At 48.6% G+C, this 7,124-nt stretch overlaps 1 protein-coding gene across 1 annotated transcript in view; it reads left to right on the top strand.

The window, feature by feature from the left end:
* Nucleotides 1-664: 664 nt before the first annotated feature.
* LOC135201195 (actin-histidine N-methyltransferase-like) overlaps nt 665-7,124 on the top strand; it is a gene marked incomplete in the record, with an annotated part of 28,822 nt that continues 22,362 nt past the window's right edge. Inside the window, 1 exon segment of the mRNA XM_064230075.1 lies at nt 665-845.

Genomic DNA, 7,124 nt, shown 5'->3' with positions numbered 1-7,124 from the left:
ACGGGCAATCGTGGGCGAGGACAGGTAACATCATTTAACTATCTGGTAAATAATAAGAGTTGAAATGTTAAGCCTGCATATAATCCATAACCACGCTGTACTATATATTTTTAAACGTAACGTGTCATAATCAACCTGTGATTTCCGATTAGACGGTATAAAAACAGCATTAGACTGTTACTGACGGGAGATGTATATGCAGAGATAATAGTATAACAAAATAATATTACTTACCTATTCAGTGAGCATAAAAAGAGAGAGACGAAATGTTTGGTATTTGAGATTTATCAAACAAGGTATATATATATATATATATATATATATATATATATATATATATATATATATATATATATATATATATATATATTTTAAAGACTGTATACATATATACATACATATGAAAGATAAGGACTGTATATCATACATACAAACATGAAAGAGTGTATAAAGCTTTACCTAGCAAGCATATAGAAGCCCAAGAAGAAAAAAAAATATGAAGGACTAAATAAAGCCAGACCTGGCAAACGTGAACTCCAAAAAGGTAAAAAAAAGAAAGAAAGAAAAAGGAAATAGATGATGATGATCAACGGCATCGTCTTCTTCATCTTCGTCTTCTTCTTCATTTTCTTCTTCTTCTTCACAGTTTACGTGAAACTTCACTCCTCAGGGCCAGACAGGACAGATGTTTACCAAAAATAGCCTCCGGGTGTCTACCTACGGACTGACAGATCGTGGAAGAGGAACCTTCTACAGGAAGGTGGCGCCCGGCAGACGGCTTCGTCAAAGTTCCATCGTCTTTTAATCATATATTTTGTAGCCTTTTTAGCATGAAATAGTGAAAGGTAAGTTGGGTCAAGTTCGAAATAACCGAAGGGTACCGTAGGAATTTATAATTTTTCCTCCTTCGGCGTAGGCCTAAGGAACTGGCGTGCCTAGTGGCCGCCGTAGTATTTTTAGGTTATCGTGTCTTTTATTAATATATTTTAGGGTCTTTTTAGCACTTTTAGAATGAAGTGGGCAAAAATAAGTTGATTTAAGTTCGAAATTAACCGAAGATTGCTGTACCTACCTACCTACTGGTAGGTAGGTACTACGACTACCTAGTATCTAGCCTAATAGGTTAGTGGGACTTTAATTTTACCTCCTTCGGCGTAGGCCTAAGGAACTGGCATGCCCACTGGCTGCCATGTTTTTATCTCGACTTTTATTATATAATATTTGGTTATTTTTAAGGTTTTTTAGGAATGCAGTAGTCAAACGTAAGTTTACTGTAGGACTCATTTTTCTTCCTTCGACTTAGCCTAGGCCTAAGGAACTGGTAGGTCTAGTCGCCACCATGATGATAGTTTTCCTCACCATTTTATGAATGATTAAACTTTTGAGCTTAATTTGCTAGAAAGAATCAAAGTTAAGTCGATTAAAGTTTGAAATAATAAAAGTTTACTGTAAGACTTTCATTTTTTCCTTTGGTGTAGGCCTAAGGTCTTGATAGGCCTAGTAGCCATTTTACTAGGCTGAAGTAGGTGAAAATGTAATTCTTTGGGTAAAATTTTGTGAGGCCTAGTGATGTAGCCGATCAGCAATGGAGCGGAAATATATTCAAGAGCGTCTGTAAGAAAGCTTCAAGCTTGTCAGTTTGACTTGCCCTAGGCTATAGCCTATTGGTTTTTTTAACTAATGTAATTGAGATAGGCTGATAGTACTTAAAAATCTTGAATTTAAATCACTTGGAAGCAGTTATGCACGTTTCTGCGATTTAGGTTAGGCTCTGGCTGCACCCAAGGTTATGTTAGGTTTTAGAGGTTCAGTGGGCAAAACCAAAGGTTTGTTTTAGTTTTCTGAAAAGAAAACTGTAGTGCCAGCTTTGTCTGTCCATACTTACTTTTTCTCTTCAACCTCAGATCTTAAAATGTACTGAGGCTAGAGGGCTCCAAATTGGTACGTTGATCATCCACCCTCCTATCACCAAACATACCACATTGCAGCCCTGTAGGCTTAATAGTTTGTATTTTATTTAAGGTTCACATCATTTACTGGCTACTTTGTTCTTATGCACACCCTAGGCTATGAAATCATGTACACAGTATAATAGAAAAATACAGCACTAAAAAAGTAAAAAATGCACATAAGAGCAATCGAGTTTTCTGTACATCATATATGTATATACTAGGCTAATCAAGGTCACTGGAAATAGATCCATCTTTTGGTGGTCTCAGTATAATGTTGTATGAAACTTTAACCATGGTCCAGTGCAAAAGAGATGGCCACACAAAGATCTTTTTACCAATGTTGGCTGATTTTTGGCTGAATTATATAGGCTAAAAGAGGGTGTATACTATATTGCTGTACAGGTCAGATCATTTGAGAAATTTTCTGAGGTAATGAGAAATCTACCATTTATTGTGTATGTCTTTATGTGCTTCTTTAGGAGTTGGTACTAAAGATAACAGAAGCTCCATCATATGCTCTGAAATTGAAGTATAGACAAAGTACGTACTCTGGATTTCTCATTTGTTAAATTCATCAAACCTGTACTGCTTCTCTACATGTTTAGCCACAAAAAATTAGGATTAAAAAATTATATTTGTTTTCCGATACGTTAATACAAACCCTCGGTCCTTTAAACAATAGGAGTAGCTAGCGGCAGCTGGAAACGGTCGTAAGCTTCGAACAAGGGAGACGGTAGTTAACTGCTTGTCCGATCGGTCGCGCGCCGCGCGACTGGGGAGGTAAACAAATCACTTTTGCTTTCGGCCGCGGGTGTGAAGGACGTGTTCGTCATCGCTCTCTGCCCGCTTCATCGTCGTATGCTTTGTTTATATTGTGTTTTCTACTAATGGTTTGTTTGACTTGAAAATGAAACTGTAAGTACACTGTTTTCATTTTCATTACTTAATTATGAACCCTTGAATTATGTCTCGGTGCCGAGGGCGGGCGCGCTCGCGCCGAGTCATGTATTTGGGCGAAAGGGTGTAATTGAAAATGTAAGTACTTTTTTCATTATATTTTTGCCACCCTGTGCGTTCGTTACCGAGAGTGTGATTGCGCTCGGCACGAACTTTTCAATTTTTTTTTTGTATAATAGAATGCAATGAAAGTGGATTCGCAATTGCATATTCTTTTCATTTTCATTTATTGATTGCATGAATTTAATCTGGATCAATTTTCGTTCTTACCCGGGAATTGATCCTTACGATTTTTATGTGAAATGAAATCGCAAGTGCAGTATTCTGTTTCATTTTCATATATATTTTATGATAGCATCATATGATTGGATCAAGTTTCCGTTCTTACCCGGGAATTGATCTTTTCTCCTTTAAGTTCTATGAAGTGAATCGCAAGGGCAGTATTCTGTTTCATTTTCATATTACTTTTCACTGCTGTGCGGGGTGGGGGAAGCGAAGGTCCTGACAGGAAGTTGGTAGCCGATTCTTCGTCTTCCTTCCTGCCCCCCGCTCAGCTTCTTCATTGTATGTTGTATTTGGGGTCTTCCTTGCGTTCGGGGTGGGCATGTCTTCCCCCCTTCCCCCCGTGCGTGAGGGAACCCCTCTTACTAATCTATCTATGTTACCGCAGGTGCTACATCCGTGGAGACGACCTTTGATGTAGATGTAGATCCTCACGAGGTTTGTACTCGTTGTCGGGGGCGAGAGTGCTCCCGCAACGAGCCCTGTGTAACGTGTATGCATTCGTCAGAGCGCAGTGGGTGCTGTACGAGGACACAAGAAGTCATCGGAAGTCCAGTGACTCCTTTGGTAACGGACGTCCAGTTGTACTCGGGGTCTTCCGTCCGCTCTGGGTGGGGTTCTCTCCCCCCAGGCGCGAGGAAACCCCTCTAATTAACCCACTGTTGCTTCCGCAGGTTTTGCCATCAGCGAGGACGACCTGGGACAGGTGTGGGAGTCGCTGGGACTGCAGGGGTTGATTCAGCGGTTGGCGGGGTCGGCAGTGGTCACTCATGATACGGTAACCACTACACAACCACAATCTCGACACCAGCATATGAGATGTCACCGCACCTGGTGTACACACCACATGTCATGTCGGTAACACCACGGCTGCAATCCAGAACCAATTCCTGCCGTGCCATCAGGACGGTTGCCACCGCCACCTGGGTTCTTTGTATTGCCGACCCCGGGACTGCCGCTGCCCAAAGAGTACCCCCCTGGACCTGCCGCCAGTGCCGAGGATGACGGTAGCTGCCGACAGGACGCCTGTCTCCTGTGGGTACCTGCCGTGCCTGCCGTACCTGTTGCGGTCCCAGCCGCTCATTCCCTTCAGATCAGGTGCCTGCTGCTCATTCACTTTCAGATGTTCCTGCTGTTCCTGACCTGTTCCTGTTGTTCCTGCTGTTGGTGATGCTGTCACAGTCTCAGGTCTTTCCGGACAGGTGCAGTCTGGGCCCTGTTGCTTCGGCAACTGCCCGGCTCCCTCCTGGATGGAAGACCCTGACGTCTGTCCTGCGGAGCTGGCGAAGAAGAAGAGGAAGAGGAAAGAAGGTGTCGTCGTCGTCTTCGTCGTCTTCTTCGTCGTCCGCTGCCTCTCCTTCCCCTTCGACTTCTAAGGCCAAACAGCCGAAGAAGAAGAAGGTTGCCGCCGTTCCCCCCTAAGAAGACTCCTTCGGGATCTTCTAAGGGCCCGGCTCGCTCAGGCGAGCTGGGGAGCTCTTCTCTGGCCTCTTCCTGTTCCTTCGGGAACGGGGCCCGTCGCTTCCCTTCTGCAAAGAAGAAGTCGACGGGGACCAGAGGGCACCAGCCTCGGCTGGTGCGTCCTCACCTGTGCTAGCGGGTCTGCCGCTAAACCAGGTTTCCGTCTCGGCCGCTTCTCGTTGCGAGAAGCACCGAGTGGACGCTCTTCCAAGAAGACCGTCCCAGCCAAAGTTTTGACGCCCGAGCTCGCTCGCCGTCAAGACAGCGGCGCGGAGCAGAAGACTGGCGAGAGTCGTGCACACGACCTCTCGCCAGGCCAGTGGACGCTCTCGCAGCGATCAACTGGCTGCTCGGGCTAACGTGACGGCGCTGATACAGCCACGGGTTGAGGCGAGGAAGGAGTCCCCGCGGCCGCCGGTACCACCACGGCTGGTACCAGCGACTCGACGCGCCGATGGAGGACGCTGACCGGTCTCGACGCGACACAGAGCCTAGCAGGTCACCCGTCCGCCGCTCCCGATGGGACCGGGCGGAGACGGTGACCACGACAGCTCGCCCTGACGCTAGAGATCGGCTTCGACGTTCTCAGCCGAGCCAATCGCCCCAGGCGAGGCGGTAAGGCTAGGCCTGCTGCTCGACCGTCACCGCGGGTTGACGATCAGCAGCAGCCCTTCCACGCACGCTGGTCCTGCCAGCGAGCGAGGGGGGAGCGTCAGGTCTGCCTCTCCATATAACGGGGGGTTGAGGCGAGAAGGGGTCCCCGCGGCCGTCGGTACCAGCCACGGCTGGTACCAGCGGCTCGACGCGCCGAGAGGACGCTCGCCGGTCTCACCGTGACAGCGAGCCTAGCAGGTCACCTGACGCCGCTCCCATCGGGACCGGGCGGAGACGGTAACCAGCAACAGCTCGCCTGAACGCTAGAGATCAGCGTCGACGTTCTCAGCCAAGCCTCTCGCCTCAGAGCGGCAAGGCTAGGCATCTGCTCGATCGCCACCGGCGGGTTGACGATCAGCAGCAGCCCTCCAAGCACGCTGGTCCTGCCAGCGAGCTAGGGGGGAGCGTCAGGTCTGCCTCTCCTGTACCTTCAACTCCTCGGGCTACGCCGGGAGGAGCGAGGTACTATGAGTGATCGCGAGAGGTGCGCCGCTCGCGACCCGCTATGACGCCGTATGGACCAGGCACGGTTCTAGGACCGACCAGGACATACGCGCAATTAGCTGGAGGCGACCGTCAGGGGTCTGCCGCTCTTCCTCCTTCTGAAGGAGGAGTATCTAGGGATCTGTTCTTGTTGGAGGGGACTGGACGGTCCTACTCCGCAAGACGCGGTTACTCCCGAGATACAGAGGAATTTGCAGAAGTCATTAAGCTGATTCGTCAGCATAATGACCCTGCGGAAGATTGCCGCTCCCACCAGCAGAGCCCAAGTCCTCTGCTCGAGTCGTTTTGGGGCCCGAGAGGGAACCCAAACCGACGGTGGGTCTCGCGATCGGAGCTTGCCGATTCGGTCTCGAACCAGTGTCTCGTCTCCGGACAAGAGGCTCTCTCAGTTCATGGCCGGTCGATCAAGCTACTTCCACCTCCTCATACTGCGACAGCGGCGTTTTCTACGTCGTCTTCGGACACCGTATTTAAATACTCCTTCGGTCCTCCTGAGAGGTTTCGACCTCGACGAGGACTGGAATGAGTCGGAGGACGGTATCGGCTCTCTCCTGTCAGGTGTCGATCAGCCCCACCCAGACGACGTTCACAGTGGCGGCAGACCCTTACCTACAGTGAGAGTTCGTAACCCTCGCGGGGAAAACGTTTTCTCCTGACGATACGTTTTCCCAGACTCTGAGAGGCCATCGCCGCAAGGCGATGGCTGCTCCTACTCTTCTCCAACTGCTAGTTCCCACTGGGAAGGCGAGCGAGTATCCAATTCCTCCCCATTCCCTCTCTCCTTACGGCTACGAGGGAAAGGGGGAAGGATCCTACAGAGATTTCTTTGTAGGATCCCACGTTCGGGACTGCGCTACCGGGGGGACCTTCGGGTCCTACCTGACGTAAGCCCCGGTCGTTGAGGAGGAATCCTGCTCCATTCTCGATTTCTACGGGAATCGAGAGGACCACCAGCCGATATCGTTGACGAATTCGGTGGGGGTTTCGCAGACTGCTTAGAATTCTACGGAATCTCTAGCGCATTCAGAGTGTTCGAGTTTTTTACGATCTTCAAACACTTACGCGAGACCACGGTCCAAAGTGAGCGAGACGAGAATCCCCGATATGTTACAACGATAATCGGGAACCTCGCCTATGCTCGAATTCCTGGAATTTCTAGCATTGTGAAGAAGACTGCTGCTGAAAGAAACTATCTCACGGTAGGCGACCAACCTGGAATAGAGGAGATCGGACGGGAATATCCAGTTTGGCTTCTGAACTATCGTCTTAGTATTCTGTTCACCATTGAAGCTTTCCTTCGAGGAAGACTTCTCC

This window comes from Macrobrachium nipponense, chromosome 23, assembly GCF_015104395.2.
Source record: "Macrobrachium nipponense isolate FS-2020 chromosome 23, ASM1510439v2, whole genome shotgun sequence".
Taxonomy (NCBI): domain Eukaryota; kingdom Metazoa; phylum Arthropoda; class Malacostraca; order Decapoda; family Palaemonidae; genus Macrobrachium; species Macrobrachium nipponense.
This window is presented reverse-complemented; position numbering and strand designations above follow the sequence as displayed.